This window comes from Danio rerio, chromosome 9 (genome assembly GCF_049306965.1).
Source record: "Danio rerio strain Tuebingen ecotype United States chromosome 9, GRCz12tu, whole genome shotgun sequence".
NCBI lineage: Eukaryota > Metazoa > Chordata > Actinopteri > Cypriniformes > Danionidae > Danio > Danio rerio.
This window is the reverse complement of record NC_133184.1, coordinates 28,949,785-28,972,618: the sequence shown is the minus strand read 5'-3', so window position 1 is coordinate 28,972,618 and position 22,834 is coordinate 28,949,785. Positions and strand designations below refer to the sequence as shown.

The following is a 22,834-nucleotide window of genomic DNA, read 5'->3' as shown; positions in this document are numbered from 1 at the left end:
AGACATCACGAGATGCAATAAGTTCTGTCTTGATCTCAAACTGCACTAGAACAAAGACTGTAAATGTTCATAGGTGTACTGCAGGAGTGTCCAAACTTTTTGGGTCGAGGGCCAGATGCAAAAAAACAAACGTTGTCGCGGGCCAAATTTTACATACATCACACAGACACGTGTGTGTGTGTATATATATATATATATATATATATATATATATATATATATATATATATATATATATACAGTTGAAGTCAGAATTGTTAGCCCCCCTAAATTATTAGCCACCGTTTATTTTTTCCCCAATTTCTGTTTAACGGAGAGTTAAACATTTTTTTCCACACATTTCTAAACATATTAGTTTTAGTAACTCATTTCTAATAACTGATTTATTTTATCTTTGCCATGATGACAGTAAATAATATTTGACTAGATATTTTTAAGACACTTCTATACAGCTTAAAGTGACATTTAAAGGCTTAACTAGGTTAATCAAGTTAACTAGTCAAGTTAAGGTAATTAGGCAAGTTATTTTATAACAATGGTTTGTTCTGAAGACTTAAGGGGCTAATAATTTTGACCTTAAAATGGTTCATAAAAAAATTTAAACCGCTTTTTATTCTAGCCGAAATAAAACATAAGTCTTTCTCCAAAAGAAAAAATATTATCAGACATACTGTAAAAATGTTCTTGCTCTGTTAAACATTATTTGGGAAATATTTAAAAAAGAAAAATAAATCAATGAGGGGCTAATAATTCAAACTTCAACTGTGTGTAGATAGATAGACAGACAGACAGACAGACAGACAGACAGACAGACAGACAGACAGACAGACAGACAGACAGATAGATAGATAGATTTATAGATCATAACAAGAACTGCTGCTTAATTGAATGCATGTAATAGTGACACCCGGTGGTTATTTATTGAATTACGTTCATTTTTGTATAGCGGGCCAGATTCTATTGATATTTATAAAAAGCCGGGCCGTAGTTTGGACACGCCTGGTGTACTGGAATGTACAGTATCTGTGCATCTTGATGGTGGTCTTAAGATTTCTGCCATAGTCATTGATGGTGATGGTACTTGTGGTGCTGCATTGATTTCTGAAATCTTCATACCTGCCTTTTATCCAGCCTCTTTGTTCCAAGTAATTTTTCTTCATCACGGTATAGATGTGTCTATACTGTCCCTTAATCAGATACATTTACAAAACAAAACATCACTTTAGTATAGTGCCAGGTCAAAACTCACAGGTTGTAATAGATCAATGACATAATGTTGACAGTATGTGTTTAAAATAATTGCAAACAAACTTGTTCTGTCTTTAGATGTATGACAGGCGTTCATCATCCTCATCTGTCTACCAGTCAGAAATCACAGTTGGGTTGGATGTTGGATGTTTGAGTCGAGCTTCCTCATATGCATCTATAATGAAACATCACATTGTTGTTAACCTGCCGTAAAGAAAAGTTCAAATCCTAAAATACTATCAAAGTTAATTAATGCATATAATACCTATAGTGTAAATAATCAGTACACAGAAGGTTGCACAAGATTTATTTGGAGATTCATGCAGAGTGACAGCCTTATGAATCTGAGACATAGATTTGTAAGATGGTCAAGCACATGCATTATTCTGTACCCATGAAGATTAACCTACCATTGTGAAAAATGTTTGATGATGATAGCCAATAACAATAGACCATTTCAGCTGTTTGTGAAGCAATTAGTAATGTAAAGTCTGAAAAGCTCAATCTATGTTGAAAATATATCAGCAGTTTACAGCTTATAATGGACTTTTAGCACACAACTATAACATGCCTGTTACGTTCAAAAGAGTGTGCCATTGACTTCTTTGGTCGTGATGTGCAAGAACAATAAGACTTAACCAACAAATATTGTTACCCATTCATTTAAATCAGAATTTATCACTGTCAATAACATAAAAAAAACATCAAAATCTGCTTTAAGACGTTCAGTTTTACATTAACTGACCATTACAGCTTGAACAAAAGATATAATTGATTCACATAGGCTAACACATATGAATTAAAGTGCACACTAATATATTTCTCTTGGATAATTTAAAGAGAATAGTAAACAGTCGAGTTTCAATCATTTTTCGTGACTAACTGCATAAACAAGATAAACAATAATATTTTATTAATCCAAAACGATTAGTTTTTATTTACACATAATCACAGAATTAATACTGTTGGATAAGTATACGCCTGTACAATGATTTTTTTCAACATCCACGGTACTTTATAATGTTAAATCAGGAAAAAAACACGTTTTGCCATGTTAGCGTTAATGGATTCGTCTACAGAAACTTTCTTTAACGCAAAGTTAGCATACACACAAATTCGTTTCATGTTTCTTTAAAATAATTAAAATAGTTTTCAGTTACTACACACGTTACAATCTAACATTGTGTAAAAGGAAAAGGAACTTTCAGACGTGTTTGTAACTGTTAGCGTTAGCATACATTAGCTCCAGTCGTGTTTCTTAAAGCAAGTTACATTTCGTATCAAACTGTTTTAAATTACTAAACGCTGTTACAACCAAACACCGTGGAAATGTTTTAAGCTCTAAATTCGCTAATTATACAGTACACAAGCAGTAAAAAGCTTACCTTTCTGACCGGAATCCACATGGAATCTTTAGCTGCGTCCCAAATCGCATACTTATGCACTATTTTACGCCATTTTGTAGTATAAATAGTGTAAGTAGTGTGTTCACATTGAAAACTCTCAAAATAATAAGTGCACTTTAATTACCCGGATGATGCACTCATTCAGCCGCTAAAATGAAGTGTGTAATGATGGACACTTCACGCACTCAACGACCGCAGGTTTGCTTACGTAGCGGAAGGGGCGGAGCGATCGGACGCACATGTTGAATAACTTTATTTATTTTGGATGGTGAAAGCAAAATTCTCCTACGAGAGTGATTATAGCGCCTCCCGATGGTGAATGTGGCAATACTCACAGCAGGTATTACTTGATAATTCAGTCGTTTATTTCACTGATTTGGCAACAGTCAAACGTCATCAGGGAAACGGTTTGAATTTCCGCTTAGTAAAAAAACATTAGTGTGCCATTTGGGACGACACTACATACATATAGGCTACTATCCTGTTGAGTGTGTAAGTGCATAAGTACATAGTGCATGAGTGCATAGTGTATAGTGTGCCATTTGGGACGCAGCTTTTGAAAAATCAAACTTTTTCTTCTTGTGATCTTCGTGCCATGGTGGTTGACAACCAGCTTGTTGGAGCATTACCGCCACCGTCTGGATTGGAGTTTGGATCATGAGTTTAGTCACGCATGTGTTTATTATGAAACCTACTTCTGCTTTAAAAAAAAAAAAACAGTCAGCACAGGAGCGTGCTATCTCAAAAATAAGCGAATTTTACATAGTTTTTCTCTAGATGACATGTATAATCTATTTATAAATAATATTGTTTTGTTTGCGTCTAAACATTGAGACCATCCACACTAAATATTCTTTTTTTTTTTTTTTGCTATCGTACCATGAATATTTTCTCAAATTATCATTAAACGTGGAGCTAACAGATTACTAGATAAAATAAGAACTTAATCGGTTGCCATCAGCCGAGTCCTTGCCAGAAGCGGCCAGGACTCTACAGACAGACTCGGACCGGATATGGTTGACCGGAATCGGGCCAGTGCTTTACAGCCGCATCACAGCCGCATGTGCGCGAGCGAGCTGCGGGCCGCACTCGGCCCGGATAACACTCGCCGATGCCGAGTCGGAGCCGGAGGCGCCGGAGGGCAGCCGAGCTCGGGCCGATTACTGCCTGCTATCTGGGCTATTACTTTTACACTATTACTACTATTACTGTATTACTTTTGCACAACACCAAAACAAAAATTAAAAATAGGAAAGTATTGACCATATAGTAAAAACAATATAAGGAGTTGCAGGCACTCCACCCTTAAGTGTCCCTGCATTCTCACACCTTACAGCTTAAGTAATATACAGTCATTAATTCTGAATATTTCTTTGATTAGAGTATCCTTCTGGCCAGAGTTCAAGAGCTGCATTACCATTCCATTCTATCATGTGACCAATGTCTATGACATCATCGGGGAAACTGGGAACGTTTGATCCACCCTCTATCATTGTGATGATAATGAAGGTGGAGAGTGTCATCACTCCCTCCTTTGTTAATATTATTCATGACATTTTCCGAGACTAACATATTTCCCTGTCTATAAATGATTTCCCATTCCCAACAGATCTGTCTTTGTTTAGAAATGCTATTGAAAGCCATATGTGAAAATCAGTTAGCGCACCGTTCAAAATAGAGGCTGGAGGAAAGAAAAAAGTAGTTCTTTAAAAGTTTACCCAACCCCACCCCTAGGCTGAAGTTGTGAGTGGTTTGCTCTAGGGGAAGCTCAGTCATGAGTGAATGACAAGCCCTGGACAGCTCCATTAGGAAAACAGATGGTGGGGGAGTGGAAAAAGGGCTATGTAACAAATGTAATATTGTCTGAACGCAGGAGGCTGCAGGACCTGCTCACAGCTTGAGCGCTTGGCTAGAAGTCAAACCATCCGTTTTGGCCAGCGAGCGGCCGGCGGACGGTCGGTAACCAGCCGAGGCGCAGGCTGACTTGCACGGTCTGTAGTCAACTTCTCCACGTCACGCATCAGCTAGTTATCTCCACAGCGTTCATGAAGGGAGACCGTGCCTGACCAGCTGTCTTTGAGGCCACACAAAAGAAAAGGAACTTTGGCGTGAGTAGAAACGTTCCTTCTGGCACTGCCTTCATTTAAATCAGCTTGTCAGAGATGACGGCTGATGGAGGTCAATGCTCCTTTCCCTTTGTGTCCATTTTATCTCTTTAGCAAGAGCAATGCAGTTTGGTTTCTTCCATCAATCTGTTCTTGAGGCTATTTACCTCACGCATTGACATACTAGTTTCCAAGCATGTCAAACAAAAATTGTGTCATAATTTACTCATAACTAATTTATGTTTTCTGTGCATTCCTAAAAAATAAGTCTTCTACTGGCCTTGACAATTCTACAAAGAACCTTTAGCATTTTTACAATCTTTTCAATGCACAAAAGATTCTCTAGACTGCAAAATGTTCTCCACACTTAAGCTGCAGTCACATTTACTTTCGCTCTGCAAAATTTCCCTCACAATGTCCAGGCACTTTAATAGGAATCTTAGGAATTGAGAGTTTTTTTTGCGAGAGTATAAAAAGTTCATGTTCAAGTTGGCCACGTAAATTCACTACATAATTCATATACTGCTACATTTTTGGCTATGTTAAATTGAAATTTACTAACACAATATTGCACCATTTTTTCTTTTTAATATTACCACAACCTTATATATTATACATACATATATATACATATATGCTTGAAATAAAGGTTCCAAAGTTTAGGGTTCTGATAATTTTTAATGTTAAACATCCTTCATGGAATCCCTAATGCCAATATGAGCCTGTATTTTCATAACTTACTGTAATTATTGCAAAAAATCCAATTCCTTCCTTGTTTCCTTCCTTCCTTCCTTCCTTCCTTTCTTCATTTATTTATTTACTTATTCATCTGTTAATAAATAAGTGGATTTTTGTTGATACTTGCCTTATTTCATTAATTGCTTTAACCCTAGCTTTAACCTAAACCAGGGGTTCCCAAACTTTTCAGTCTTTCACCCTCAAAATAACAATGCCAGTGACTCGAGACCCCGATATTCCTGTGGTTATAAATATATACATACATTGCGCACACAAGCATATTGACAACACAAAAAACTGTTTAACAACCATATAATTTTTATAGTCAGTTATTAATTAGTTTAATTTAATTTTAAGTTTAACCTTGTGCTATAAAATCAATCTGAATCTGAAAAAAATATTGAAAGACTGATGGCTTTTTATTTGCATGTTGATGTTTTTATGCAACTATTAACTATTTTTATTTTCTGTGGGTTATGAATAAATATGGTAATTCTAATAGTTTATTAAAATTTATTTGACTTACCGAGCAACTTCGTCATTGTCCCGCGACCCCCCAGGGAGTTCCGACCCCCACTTTAGGAACCACTGACCTAAACTATTATATGACCAAATAGAACCTAATGATTCCAAAGTATTATCACCTCATGGAAAGATGTACAGGATTTCAGCGGCTCATGCTTTTATTTCAAATTTCACCCAACTACACAGAATTGGCTTGCAGCTGCGATTTATTAGTCAAAACCAAGCACATGATCAATCTACATAAACATACACCCTGATTAATATCGAGAGTGTTGCCCTGTGACAAGATAAGAAAAATAGAGACAATTACACGCTCTTACAGTCTAGACATTTCTAGAGAGAAACAACGTCAGCATACCCCAAAATACAAATAAGGTTATATTTGTGCTTTAAAAACAAGACTGAGGCCAAGTCCTGGCTCTCATTAGATGCTCTGACTGTGTGAAGGAGAATAAGGACAGAGCTGCAGATAACAGCGCCAGGAGAAATCCAGCCAAGTCCTTCAAAACTGGCCCAGTGAGCACGAGACACCTCGCTGGCTCACAACATCCAAAAATATGCCTGCGCTTTTGTGTTTAATCATTTTGTACATGAATCCCTTAGGAAACATAGGCTGACATTTAACGCATCGTTGGAAACAATCAAGACACGGTACGTTCATTAGATTGAAGAGCAATAACTCATCATCGTCATCAGAATTCTAAAATGGTGACTGGACCTTAAGTGCCTCCCTGTGCTATTTTAGTAGACTTCTTGGAAAAAGTGGTCACTCAAGAAACACTGCAGTGCCCGGTGCCAAAGTCAAAATGGCCAAGTAAACCACTCTGGGACCCAAAGAGTTTTTTTTGCTGGCCTTAACGTGGTTTGACTGAAACCAACCCCATTAGTGGTCTCAACTGAGCTGTGTCGACTTCCGACGTCATGTTACATTGGATCTCACTTGAGACTTAAGGGGAAAAAATCTTGAGACTTCCTCATTTGAAAATCGATGATAGATAATGGGGCGATGAAAAACTGGCACCTCATCTCAAATGAAATGAAACGGATACAGAGACAAAACTGGCTTACCGATCCGTCTCTGCCTTCCTCTCAGTTGTATTCCCATCGGTCAGATGGTGGCTTTATTGATTTGTGCCCTCTGAAAAGGCTGGCTTGTATTCTGGGTGGTATCTTGTACCATTACGGCTTGGCACCCTGTGAGGAGGAAACAAGGGCGATCAGAACTGTAGATCCTGTCACCGTCTGCCATCAGTGTTAATGACAGCCTTACCACAAGAGAAGGAAACTATATGACTACAGAGGCAGAAGGGGAAAAAGAAATAATTATGGAGAAGAAAATTTGTGCAGGTTATTTCACTCAGATTACCTTTCTTGTCCATCAGGATCAATGAATGCCAAAGCAATACTTCAAATTAAGTGCTGGCAGTATTGTGTTATTATCAACCTTATCCAGGACACTCCTCATTCTAGATCATTTCTGCAGAAGTGTATTGATTTTTTTTCAACTTTAATATTTCTTCATATTAGGCATTTCTTGACATAACATAAAACACTGAAACTTCATTATAAATAATATATATGGGCAATATTACACTCATAGCAGTGAGATATGGCTTTACATCAGCACTGGTGGGAGGCGTGCGTTATATATCAGCATTGGTGGGAGCCGTGCGTTGCCTTAGCATCCCACCAGTGCTGATACACAGCCATATCTCACTGCTGTGAGTGTGATATTGCGTTTATACAACAGTTTGATGGCACAATTGTATATATAAATAAGAAAATCAAACACGAAGAGTCTAAAAACCACTTTTTATAAGGAACTACTTTCTTACGCCATTCATTCACATCTGCAGCTGACGTAAAAACAGCAGATGCCGTTTCAAAATCACTATTACTAAATTCACTTTAGAGCTAGTGTTCGAATGACTCTATAGCATAATTTCTAAAGTGATGAGAAAACAGGTGATTTTGCTCACACTTTAAGATTATAAGGCTGAACATGACATGAAATGCCATGCATCTACTGAGATATTTTCTTACAGTGTTACAATCTACAGTATTTCTCTGTTGCAATCGGGATATCACAATAAATAACCCTAAAAAAAGCAACACAATCACTACCAGACTGCTGTTGTGTTTGCGATAAGGAAAAACGCTAATCAAGTGCAGACTTTGCTTCTTTCTTTCTGCTAACACAACACACATTCCTGATATGCAAGCAAATTGGTATAAATATAGCACTACAACATACACAGAGAGATCATCTTACCTGCCAACTTGTCTCTGAAAATCTGAGAGACCTGGGGGAGGGGGTGTTCGAGGGTGAGGTCTCTGAATAGTGAATAACACTGTTAAGAACCGGGATAGGATGCAGCGGGTTTTAGGCGGCCGCTGCTATCAGGTACTGTACCAAAGTTGGCAACCCTGGAATGTTTGCGGACTGTACCAAAAAGAGGGGTGGGTGAAATTACGGGAGTTTTCCCGTTAAAAAAAAATGAGATGGTTGCAGGAGATTGGTCTGAAATATAGGATACTCCCAGGAAAAACGGAAATGTTGGCAGGAATTGCTTACCAGTTTAATAATGATTTGATCTGCTGTAATTACAAATCAGACTGTTATAAGCTTCTAAGCGTTAGGGCTTATTATGCGGTTCTGTCGCCATCTTGTGAATAGAAAACGTCTTCTCATCATCCAAGTTGATGCTGCACACTGGTGTTGGTGTGGAGAGACCACCTCATAACGCCTTTGTAGCCTTTCTTTCAGTTTAAACCAGTCTGTCTATTCTCATCAACAAGGCATTTTTCGCCCACAGAACTGCCACTCACTGGAAATTTTCTCTTATTCGACTATTTTCTAAATACCCTAGAGATGGTTGTTCTTTAACATGGTACAGTACATCATGGCCATAACACGGTATAACAAGTCCAAATCAAACTAGGGCTAAAGTTTTACTTGTATGAAGCTTCAAAGCACAGCTACACAAAGTTGGTGTTGCTGAATTATCATGACGAGTGCAATTCAATCAAGAAAACAACATAAAAATGTAAATTCCACAATGTAACCTTTAAATCTACCTGAACCGGATGGAGCTACCATTAGTATACATTTCTTTTCTGTAAAAAATATACTCTCCATAGCCACATAAATGGCAAACGTAAGAATGCACTTCTGCATGGTATAATTTTCCAGCAACACTTATAGCTTAGTGTTATGTGACTTCAGCAAAGTATCTCAACCTTGTTTTATTTGCCTCCAGCAACATCTCACATTGGAAAGAGACCCTTGTTCACAAACACACCAGAGTGTTAATGAGTTCCTGAAATCACTAGTTAAGACCTGAGGCTGGGTTAGAAGAGGCTGAAAGGTACAGTGATGGAAACCAGGTGTTTGTGTGTGTGTGTGTGTGTGTGTGTGTGTGTGTGTGTGTGTGTGTGTGTGTGTGTGTGCGCGTGTGTTTGTGTGCATATGTGATGCTGCAGAATTGCTTTGTAATTACTGACTCATTGGCTACAAAATATATATATATATATATATATATATATATATATATATATATATATATATATATATATATATATATATATAGTTATGAGCAATATCATTCGAATAGCAGTGCAATATGGCTGTATATCAGCACTGGTGGGAGGCATGCATTGCCACGAGGTCATAGGCTGAGTGCCTTAGTGTCCTACCAGTGATGATATACAGCTATATTGCATTGCTACTCATGTGATATTGTGTTTATACAACAGTTCGACAGCATGGTCATGTATATAAAGAAAAAAAATCAAACACAAAGAGTCTAAAAGCCCTTTTGTAAGAGGAACTACTTTCTTTTGCCATTCATTCACATTTGCAGCTGACATCAGAACAGCAGAAACCATTTCTACTTCACACACATAATTTTAGAGCTAATTTTTGAATCATTCTCTAGCGTAATGTCTGAAGTGATGACAAAACAAGTGATTTTGCTGACATTTTAAGATTATAAGGCTGAAAGGCTTGAAATGCCATTAGTCTACAGACATTTCCCAGTATTTCTCTATTACAATCGGGATAAGGAAAAATGCTAAACACATGCAGGCATTTCTTCTTTCTTTTCACTGAACTAGTCTGTAGTAACGAAAACAGAAGACTCATTAGAAACAAACAGATGGTCAACCAAAAAGTATCTCATGGTTATACAAAGAGTGGCCAACACAAAATACATTCCTGATATGTAAATACACTACAATTTTATGTAGAAATACAGCTCTACAACATGCAAAAGAGATAGATAGACTTAGAATTTTACTTGTCTAATAATGTTTTGATTAGCTGTAGTTTGAAATTACGCTGATTTTCTCTTCTAATGGCTTATTATGCTGCCTCTGTCGCCAGCTTGTGTTTTTACAATGTCAACCATCTTTGCTCTGCTCAATGACAGGCTAATGGTCGCAGATGCGCTGTCTCTAAGAAATTTTTCAGCTGTGTACTCTTATTATTCCGAGTTCGCCACAGTAGAATGAACCACCAACTTACACTGCAAAAAATGCTTTTCTTACTTAGATTTTTTGTTACTTTTGTTTTTTTTAAAACAAGCAAAATAATCTGCCAATGGGGTAAGCAAAATAATCTTACGTCAAAAGAAAAAACAAGATTAATTTGCTTACCTCATTGGCAGATTATTGTTCTTGTTTTAAGGAAAAACTCACTTAATATTGGCATTTTATTTCTCAAAACAAGACAATATGTTTTGCTTGTCTAGAAAATGCTTCTTGATATAAGAAATTACATCAATAAATTAGATATTTAAACTAGAAACAAGACAAAAAATCTAAGCAAGAAAAGCATTTTTTTGCAGTGTATGTGCTGATGTTTTATGCAGCGGATGCCCTTCCAGCTGCAACCCATCTCTGAGAAACATCCATACACACTCATTCACACTCATACACTACGGACAATTTTACCCTACCCAATTCATCTGTACAGCATGTCTTTGGACAGTGGGGAAAACCAGCGCACCTAGAGAAAACCCACGCAAACATGCAAACTCCACAAAGAAATGCCAACTGCCAAAGCCGAGGCCAAGCACTACCTACTGTCCCACTGCGTCACCTCTCAGAAATTATAAATATTTTAAAATAGGTACTATCCTCATAAATAAACTGCATAGTTGCAATCTAAACCACTACATTCTCGACTAAAAAAGACTCAAAACTACATTTTGTTGGTTGTCCAACAGCAGCAATATTGGTCAAACTGTAGTGTCCTCTGCTGGTTGCTGTATGTGGGTGGAGTAAAACACAGGGGCAAAGGGTAAAGAGTGCTGCTATTTGCAGAATATTGCACAGCTATTAGCCAATGATATTTAAGAACCAGACAGAACTATTGACAGAACACACACACACACACACACACACACACACACACACACACACACACACACACACACACACACACACACACACACACACACACACACACACACACACACACACACAGTCAAGCCCAAAAATCATACCCCAATATTTATTGCATGTATGTTTCTGTATACATTCTATTATATATGTTTCTTCTATTTATATATTAATATATTATTATTATTATTATTATTATACAATTACAGTGTAAACCTCAAAATATCCATATACACAGTTATTGATGAAAATTACAGGACTCATAACAGACTGAGTGGGCAGAAGCCTTTGGCTGTTTCTGGTGAAGGTCATATCCATTAGTTTGACCCGCAGTGCTTTTTGGTACAACAGCATGATTATTCTCTGTCTGGGCCAGAAGGTATTCAGTCAACTTTCTCCAGAGATTCTGGACAGAGAAACAGGAGATCCTGCTCATTTTCTCATTTTTTAGTGTGGAAAATCATACACAACTCACATAGGGATTACTCAATGTTAAAGATGTGTACATGTTTGTGTAAATGTAGCTGGCGAAGAGAATGAGAGAGGGCAAGTGTCAGTGCCTCAGTCTTTCTATAACAGTATAGCCTGTCTCTTTATTTTATTTATGTAATCAGGCCTGCATTAATTCTGAGTTGTGAATGCTGCAAGCTATGTGACCTCTGAGCTCTAGTACTGTATTACTGTTCACTATTGAGCAATTACAACGGCCGCCAATCAATAAAATAATTGTCAAACAACTTTTGAGAATAAGAGGAAATTTTCTAATACTGGATGGATTTTATAGCTGTTAAAACACTATAAAATGGTTCAAGATAGAATGGCCAATTCTAAATTTAGCTCAAAAAAAAAAAAAAAAAAATCTAAAATGTACTTTTTTCACACCACTTGTGTTTTCAGCATCTTTCATCTCACTCTATGAGGAGTCGGACATTATAACCTAAGAACACATGAACTTCATCTTCTGCTCTGAGAGTCACTTCATCAGAATATTATCACAAACAGCAAACTAAATATCTCACATTCTGGGAGGAAAAAAAATATATAATGCAGCCAAATTACAGGTTACCCAAATTAAATTCAGTAAAATTGCATTAAGACTTATTTTGAGGGATTCCTTCCTTCATAATCTAAGTTATAAAAGCACTTTTACTAAAATGCATGTATGAATTCATAAACAAATGGCACATAGACTGATTCATGTGTATGACTTTTCTGACATACAGTAGCAAACTTGCATGGTTGCCAAGCTGGTACAGCACCACTGCATTTTCTGGAGTACCATAAAAATTACACACAATACACAATATATTAAGAAAGCTTGATTGTGTAAGATTTTTTAGATATATTATTAGATTTGCATATCATTAAAATGGTTAGATTTGTGGTTAGGTTGATTGTATCTGTTTCAATAGTAATTTCAATAGTGTTAGTGCATTAACCTTTGATTGCCACAAAACCAAAGCAATACAATGTTACCAGAGTCACACAAATCTGTTCAAGATCTAATAACTAACTAATTAAATAAATAAATAAATAAATAAATATTTTTAGCAGCACTTACTGGACATTTCACTTGGCAACGTAATATAATTTTGCAGCAATGTTGCCTCAGGCATGCTCCTATAATGAGCCAAGGATAAAAATAACTGACAGCCTGATATTATAATTCATGATATAATATTAGATAAATAACCTTAAACAGGGAGTCAACAAGGGAGCTTAAGCAAGGTAAAAGAGACACTGCCTCGCCGCTGAACCTAAAATGTGGACATTGTCACTTTACAAAAATTAGCATTTTTAAAGACCATGTGCTCTCATATTTCATACTATGTGTGTTGGCTTGACAAAGCCAAACATACTGAAATAATATTAAAAGCTCATTCTCCCTTTTCCTCTTCTTTTGTTTACCAAAATTATACACTCATCTCCTGCTTGATCTTTCAAGTTTTCTGGGTCAGACGGTTGTTTGAAAAAAACACTCCCATAGATTTTCATTTAGAGCAACACGATAGAGCAATTGCCTCACAGCAAGAAGGTTGCTGGTTTGAGCCGCCGCTTGCTCAGTTGGCATTTCTGTGTGGAGTTTGCATGTTCTCCCCTTGTTTGCATGGGTTTCCTCTGGGTGCTCCGGTTTCCCCCTCAAGTCCAAAGACATGTGGTATAGGTGAATTGGGTGTGCTGTGAGAGCGAATGGGTGTTTCCCAGAGATGGGTTGCAGTTGCAAGGGCATCCGCTGTGTAAAACATATGTTGGATAAGTTGGCGGTTCATTCCGCAGTGGTGATCCCAGATTAATAAAGGGACTAAGCCGATATTTTCATTTATGGGGTCAAAACTTTTTCTTTAGTTTATATATCTTTCACCAGCAGAGCAACTATCCCAGAACGTGCAATAATTCATATGAGGAACATGTTAAGCATGCCCAAAACATGCGCTAGCAACATGTTATGTGCATAGAAACAACTGGCTTCACTGCAATTATAATCTATAATAATCTTATTCATGGCAAAAATAATGTCAATTCATGTAGCCTATCCAAAATGTAGTAACGTAATAGTTGAAGCATGCTAGTAGCAACATACTCATGTTTGAAACATGCTAGCAACAAGCCAATTGATGCTAGAAACATGATAGCAACATGCTACTTTTTTCTAGAAACATGCAAATTCATACTAACAACCTGCAAATTTATGACAAAAACATGGCAACAACATTCTAACTCATGCTAAACATGTTACAAGCTAATTTATCAAAACAGAGTGCTAATTAATTCCAAAAGCATCTTAATATGATCAACTATTGTAGGAACATGGTAACCCATGCCAACAATGTTATTTCAGGCAGGAAACAAACTAACTCATACAGCTTTGTCAAAGCAACAGCAACCCTTCTCATCTAGCCATCTAGTTCATTTTGTTTTTGACTTTGTTTTTTGCATAGATGCTTTTCTTATTCAAATTTGAGAAACTGCTCAATACTCCAAGTAGATGCCCCTGGGCACACACAGGCTAACTGTTGTCAAGCACCACAGCTCTGCTTCAGGGCCGCCTGAGGTACCTCAACTCAAATAATGGCAAATCAATTTCATCCTGACCGCCTGGGTGAGGTGAGTTTAGGGCATAATTGCTGGGCAAAGGGAGAGAAAGAAACAGGCAACTTGAGAGAAAGAGACAGAAACAGCAATGCAACAAGCGGAAAAATAGGTGTGACATATTGAGGAGAGAAAAAAGTCTATGAAATAGGTGGGTGAGAGAGGATTGTGGGAAGAAAGGATGGTAATAGAAAAGGCTTGCTGTGTGAGCTAATCCACTGTTCTCCTGCTCTTGTGCTGATGTGAAACCAATAGTGTTATCCAGGCAGGAGCGCCATAGCATGAAAGACACACATGCACACTTTGAACGTGGAGCCGAGACGGCGTCACTGATGTGAATAGCACCGTTTAATCAGATTCCTAATATACCGCCTGCATTGGCCGGATTTGCCGAATTATAGCTTTGCTTCACTGTCCCTGTGTGTGGCTGTTTGTGTATTAAAACAGATGCTGTGAAAAACTATAGCAGACACTAAAACGCTAGACCTTTTATTCAGAAACTGAACAAAAACACTAAACACTCTCTGACTTTGATTATCTATAGGGTGTTTAGCAGGTAAAATCATTAGCAAGCCACATTTGGACTAGACTGTACACTGTAAAACCCAACAGTCAGCTTTATCAAATGAAGTGAGTGTAGTTAACTCAAAATTGACTGAAAGTTAATCATACTTTTTAAAAAAATGGGTTTTGAACTCAGTGTTGAAGGTAATGAGTTACTTAAATACGTCATTATTTCATCTTAAATGGAGTAAGTTCACAGTACTCATGTAGATTAGTTTATTTGTAACACAAATGGTTTGTAGCAATCGGATTCCTCAAACAATTTGAGTTGCTTTAACTTATTGGGTTTTACAGTACTCGGTTGGTTTGAGTTCTCTTCATTTATCTAGTTTTACTGTGCTCAAATTGCTTTATTTACTGATTAGTTTTAAACGTAAATAATTCAAATTCTATTAAATATAAATAATGTATTGTCATTCATTTACATGACAAAAAAATACAATTAATAAATGTGACCTGGCATGCATAATACAGAGTTTTTAGTCATTTCTGCATAAATGGGAATGGTTTTGACATCAACTGTTCAAAAACCAATACAAAATTGTTATGTCAACGTACACATAAAATGCAGATCATTTTTTGCAACTGATAATTTTATACTCTAAACCAGGGGTGGCGAACCCTGTTCCTGGAGAGCCACCTTCCTGCAGATTTCAGTTGCTATCTATATCAAACACACCTTAACTAATTAATTAGGACCTGAACACCTCATGATAATTACAGGCAGGTGTGTTTGATATGGGTTGCAACTGAAATCTGCAGGACGTAGTTGAAGAAATATAGTGCAACATGATTTGTGGTACATTCACAAGGAAGGATGTCCAGATTTGATCACATGATTGTAAATCGGGCCCAATCACACCGTTTCAGACTTGATTGGAATTTGACGTTACCTCCTGATCAGGACTTGAATATATATGTGTACATATATTCACATAATTTTTTTTAAACAAATCTATAGGTAAGCGGTGGCACAGAGTTTAACCTCTTTTTTGAATTCACACAGAAACAGCGATGTGTGCGGCATGACATCACTGTTGCATAGACGCTATTGGTTTAATGCTGGCAAAGTAGAGCATGGAAGCAGCCTGAAGTGGAAAGCGCAAGTGTGTCTGCGGTTTGGAGGTATTATAAAATTGATGATGACAACATTGCCATAGCAAACCAAATTTACTTGATTTATTACTTGATTTTTCAAGCTACCTCACAGAAGTGTTTTTTGCAAGAAATTACGGTGAATTAAATAAAAAATAAGGAACATCCTGGACATGTTTCTTTACTCCTTTATTTTTTATGCACTGTATTATAGAAATATCGGATCAGGTTTCGGTATTGGTAGTTACTCAAAATCAAATGACTTAGACTTGAGGGCGAAAAAAAAAAAAAAAACCTGATTGGGATATTTCTATTCACAAGTAACAAGATTGTTTTCCTTATTAAGTCCTTGTAAGATGGAGTTTAAGTAAAGTGTCCAGTGCATAAAGAGAGAAAAATAATGTTTCAAAATATCACAGTTTTTACCATGTTGATCAAGTAAACACAAACTTAGAGCAACTATTTGTGATGTTCTACTGTATACACACATACACATATACCGAGTGCATGTGAAAATGTATAAAAGTAGCAGAGGTCAAGGACAGGAAAAAAAAAAAAGCACAAAAACAAAACACAAAAAATCAATTTCTGACCAAGTCAGTTAATTGCTTTAAATTCCTCAAAGGTCCAAATCTCCTCAATTTCCCCCTTTTTACCATTTCTTTTATCAGTATTCCTCCTTATTCCTTTTCGTTAGTATTTCTCCCAGGGGGCTTTTAGGCTTTGCCCAGTTGGGGTGGCGACGTACTTTTGAGCGTGTCTGCGAATACAATATGGGTTTAACATCTCTGAACTTAGGAGCGAATCCTGGAAGCCGCCAACAAACCCAATTAAGGGAGAGTCAATAGAAAGCAAATTAAAAAGCCTCTGGGCTTTAAACGGTGCCAGAAAATGCCAGTCGTATCAAGATGGTCAGGCCCACAAACAAAGACAGGGACGTCCCTGGTTTCATCCATCCGCGCTGCAGCACCATGATTAGACGAGAGAGCTTTCACAGGGCAAGAGGAGAAGGGAGTTCATTCACACAGGTCTATGGGTCGAACAAAATGGCAGCCATGGGGGCGAAAGGCATTGAGCTTGTTCAGCGAGGTGTAAACGACCACCTCTCAAGAACCACAATAAAGAACAAGCAATGATTGAGAAGAAAACCCACAAGGAACTCTGACATTGATTAAGACACAAGAAAAGCAAAAGATGGTGGTTAGTGCCACTCAATGTAGATAGATGGTCTTTCAGGAAGAGGAGTTCAAATGAAATGTGTTTGTGTGTGATTGGAATATAAACGTCATCTCTGCTTTCATGCCAAGTTTATTTTGAGGTGAAGCTGACTCATTTGTCTGTCTTTATGTATATCCATCCATCCATCCATCCATCCATCCATCCATCCATCCATCCATCCATCCATCCATCCATTAATAATAATAACAATAACAACAATCCCTTACATTTATATAGCGCTTTTCTAAACCACTCAAAGTGCTTTACACATTGAGGGGAATCTCCTCATCCACCACTAGTGTGCAGCATCCACCTGGATGACATGATGGCAGCCATATTGCACCTGACCGCACACCACACACTAGCTGATTGGTGGAGAGAAGATATAGTGATGAAGCCAATTAAGATATGGGGATGTTCAAGAGGCCATGATGGTATAGAGGCCTGTGGGCAATTTTTTTAAACCCAGGATGCTGGGTTTAAACCCCTACTCTTTTTTTTTCGAAGGACATGCTGGGATTTTTAATGTGCAGAGAGTCAGGACCTCGGTTTAACATCTCATTCGAAAGATGGCGCTCACTGAGAAGTATAGAGTACCTTTCACTATACTGGAGTGTTGGGATCGCAGGTTAAGCACCCCCTGTTGGCCTCACTAACACCACTTCCAGCAGCAACCTAGCTTTCCCATGTTGTCTCCCATCCAGGTACTGACTGGGCGCAGCTCTCCTAAGCTTCAGTCGGCAACCATGTGAGAGTTGCAGAGTGCTAGCTAATAATACTAATGATACTAATGAGTAAAGTTTTTACAATATCCCTCCAAAAAATGATAAACTAATTAAATTACTGCTTATTGGAAAAGGGATATGAATGTCAGTCCACAAATATGAAATAAAAACTATTTTAGCACCCTTTTATAAAAATTACAGCATTTTATATTTCTAAAAAAAATAACTGTAGTGATCTACAATCATTCAATCTTTTAAAGCTTGTACAATTCACAAGATCAGAAACATATCAGAAGTCCCTTTGGCACACTTTCACTATATAATGAACAGGAAATCCTACATGTTCCCACATCTTTTCTATTTTCAGTAACAAGAATAGTCTCTGCAGTAAGATGACACTCATATGGACAGATCCAGCATCTCTCAGCGTGCCACTTAAACCGCATTCTGTGTTTCTGGAAGGCTTTCCTTTCTTCTGCAGTGCACACACAATAGCGTTCTTCATCTAATTCAGGCAGTTGTTTGATGAAGCCCTTCATGTTTTCAGTCATGAGGGCTGGTGGTAGGTTCATGCCTCCTAACCTTAATCTCAAAGGGTTTGGAACTGATTCCATAGCTTCTAACTTGGCTTTTACCATCAGGGTCTTAACATAGCGGCATGAGAATTGTGTAAAGGCAGTGTTTTTTTCTTGAACTAAAGACCCTCTCCTGGCGCGAGGTGAAGCAGAGAGAGCTAAACTAATTACCAGACCTGTTTCTCTAAGCCTGGAGCTCAAGGAACACAATGGAAGCTTCTGCTTCTCTTCTGTTCATTCTCTTCTCCACATGCTGCCATCACCGCAGCCAACAAAAGGACTCCATTAGAGTAATTAACAGCTAAATTAAATGCACTCTTGTTTTGTGTGTTGAACTCATTTTTTCACCCCACTACCCCAACCTTTCCAACCTTATTTTTTTTTTCTGGTGAAAGAAAGAAGACCTTTCAGTTTTCATTTTGGGCTATCCAGCACATTGAAAGCTGCCAAAAACACAAAAATGCAATAGGATTTCTATAGTACCTTCCTGCTGCCATCCTTCGGTGTGCTAGTACATCTACCTCCTTCCTGTGTTTATTATTTATTTTTCATTTTGTGCCAAAGGAAAATAAATAAATCAGGCTGCAGCAACAGATTAGTCAAAGCAGTGTAGAGAAGCCTTAGTTTCGACAGCTGGAGAGTTAGTTTGGATTCAGTCTGAGTCTGGACGATCATTTGTTTTCACATTGGTACAGTTTATAATTAATAAGAGTCTGAGAGCCTAGACAACCATTAATTTGCTCACTACAAAAACAATCATAGGAAATGACGGGGTGAAAGAGAGAGGGGAGAATAGAGAATAGGTGCAGAATGGATTTTTATCATTGTTCAATTATATTGTTGGGAAAAGAATTGGGGCTAATTGTGGAAATGTTTTGATAAGTTCTGTCAAACTTGCTGTTAGCGGGAACAAAGAATACATTCATTTGACAGATTGATGTCCTTTTTCTTGGAAGACTGCTATCTGATCCTGAACTTTAAATAGTATTAATAATTATCCTGGTGAGAGTGATTGGGTATTTTGAAAAGCACATTGAACACCAGAATCAAAATGAGTTTATTTTAATTAGGGATGAACTGATATTAAAATTCCGGCTGATCTGGATAAGCCAATAATTATTTTCATCCAATTGCAGTTAACTCTTAAATAGCTTATTAAAAATCAACACTAAAAAGTCATTCAGAAATCAATTAAATAAGCAAGAAAACAAATAAACACACATTTATTCACTGTACGGGACACAAGTGAATTAAAAACTAATAATTATAGTTTATTTCTTATAAACATGTATTTGTGCCAATAGTGTGATTCAGATAACAAGTCATTGTTATTAATTTAAAGGGCACCTATGGTGAAAATCCACTTTTAGAGTTTATTTGGACAGAACTGTGTGTAGTTATATAGCAGGGCTATTCAATTAGTTTGTCATAGGGGCCAGTTCATGAAAAGCATCCCAAACGAGGGGCTGGAGAGATATGCTTTGCAATAGGACTAATGACACAACAGCATATAAGAGCCCATATGCTGTATTTTTGTTCCTTAAGACACCCATGTTGCCTTTTTCTACATTACAACGGTAACATGTTGTATTTTGAAACTACATAACATCACTGCATTGTACAATGTACAATGGCTTTTTTACAAGCATATCCAAATGTTGTATTTCAAGAAACAAAATCAGTGTATTGATCATGTAAGGCTTTTTCTACATTCAGACACATTCATATGTTAAGTTTTAAACTGCGTAACAATTAGGGATGCAACGATTATAGATTTTGGTTGTACGATTATAGTCTGAAGAATAGTCATGGTTTCATGGTTATCACAAATATTATGCGATTTTTTTAAATTTAAAACACTACTAGTTTTAAAAATAACAAGAAAACTGCTTATATTTAAAATTTTTGTTTATTGCTGCTCAGTAACCAAATACAGCACAAAATATTAATAAAAAACAAACAATAGTCCGTTTTTCACTTTGAACTTAAAAATAAATGAAAAAGTTTTTGATTTAAACATGAGTGGTAATTTTACAATGAAAATAAATGACAGAACAGCGAATAAATAAATAAATAAAAATAAGAATAAATAAAAAAATCGCATTTGTCTAATGTTAATTTAGTCTAAAAAATTTGTTACAAATTTAAATAAACTGTTGCTATCATCTGTACATACATAATCAAATTAATAATTCTTTTGTTTACATTGCACTAAAAACCACACACAACTCTTACCACAGCATGGGATAATTTCTACTGTGTGCGCCAAAAGTGTGCGAGTGCGTCAGTCTGCTTGTGAGCCATGTGCGCACCACTTCCACCGAATTGATTGACGTGATATGTCTCCATAATAACATGTATACACATGTCCACAGAACATTGTTTGCAAAGATACTGGGATTAAAACATATGTTACAACTCTCTGTGATCAGCTGCACCTCAATTATTAATTTTATAAGTTAAAAACTTTTTAAAAAGTGCATGTTTGCAATAAGGAGTGTAAAATCGCCAACGGATTCATAACCAATATAATCATCATGGCCGCATGGTGTCAGTAAATTGGCACAAATGTGTGATTACTCATCATTTCAGAAAGGCTTCAATAGACTGAACCACAAATACATCAAAAACTTACTTGGTATTTTTGACTAGTGATCTTGCTTCAGCTTCATTTGTGGCTGTCTATGTCACTGACGGCTGTTAATCTGACATAACACATACAAACATGCACATTGGAGTGATGGGCAGGGAGAAGCAGCTTATTTGAATTTAAAGCAATTTTTTTTTGTATGAAAATTCATATTCAGCAGCACAAACAGTAGAGTGTGCAGCCTACTGTGATATGAAACATTACAATAACCATACAATATTAGACAACAGTGCACAATGAAGAGGGGGGAAGAATCGGACAGGAATCGAACTCAGGTCGTCATGAGTGCCATGATGCTATAAGTGGGCTCACTTAACCTCAAGGCTATTGGCGCCAACTACCTGTATAATTCAAGAATTCACACTAAGATATTATTTGACAAATGTTAGCAGGTTTGGCATGCTGTCCTGGGAGATAACTCGGAGATAATTGAGCCCAGGGCTACCACCTAGTTGATTGAGCATGTGGAGTATGAGATCAGGTAGTTCTCGAGAGCTCCCCGTAGTAAAGAAAGAAGGGGGGAAGGGGTGGATGGAGGGTTTCCTCGGAAAACGAAGATAAAGGAGTATTTTTATTTAATTTTTTTGCTTGGTTACTTATGGTGAGTTTGGATTAATCTGATTGGCTAACTAATGATTGTAGATGAGAGACCACCTGCGGTCAATCATATCACATGCTCCTCTCAAAATTAGTTTGTATATCTTCAATTAATGAAAACTACTTGTAGTAACTAGTAGAAAATATTATTTGTTTTGTCTCCTAGAAATAAATAAATAAATGTTTCAAAACATGACTTTCAGAAGTTGGAACACAAAAAATAGAGCTGGTCACTCTAGATGGCTGTTTTCACAAAAATCCACTGCAACTTTCAACACTCCTCATGAAATATACGGTTATGTCTGAAAACATACTGACCCTTATTACATCAGAAACATGCTTGTTTGACCTTTTCATCTGTTTTGTCTCTATACTCATCCAGCACACTCCCCTGCTTGACAACTGAAGGTTCATGATATGAACATCCGGTGTGAACTATATTATGGACACACCAAAGCCTTTTCAATAAGTTCAAAAGAAGAGATAGAGCTTTTTATGATGTGTTTGGACAAGTACTTTTAACAATTTCATTTCTGAACTGGGAAATAGTGAGAGAACAATGGCAAAAAACAAAGAAATACACAGTAAAAATTATTTTTATGCAAATTAGTAGTTTTCATATTTAGTGTTTCATGTTTTCAGTTTTATTTACCCTATTTTATTTGTGCTTTTGAAGTGCATTATGGGACTTTGATCAAGCTTTAATCTTTAACCATGAAAAGTTATTTTTTAAACATTTCTAGTTGAAAATTGATATATTGTCTGGGTTGGTGTTGTTTACTAAAGTACAAAAAAACTTTGTAATCAACTGCCAATACATTTGCTGTTATTTTACAGGCTTATTTCTATATATTGAATTTATTATACATCATATTATTTCAAACTACTAAAATAT

General features: G+C 36.8%; 1 long non-coding RNA gene across 1 annotated transcript in view; it reads right to left on the bottom strand.

Annotated features, from left to right (window-relative positions):
* Positions 1 to 3,523: 3,523 nt before the first annotated feature.
* LOC141376141 (uncharacterized) overlaps positions 3,524 to 22,834 on the bottom strand; it is a 34,595-nt gene continuing 15,284 nt past the window's right edge. Inside the window, exon 3 of the long non-coding RNA XR_012385435.1 lies at positions 3,524 to 7,216. This is a non-coding gene — a long non-coding RNA (uncharacterized lncRNA). The remainder of the gene's footprint in view (positions 7,217 to 22,834) is intronic.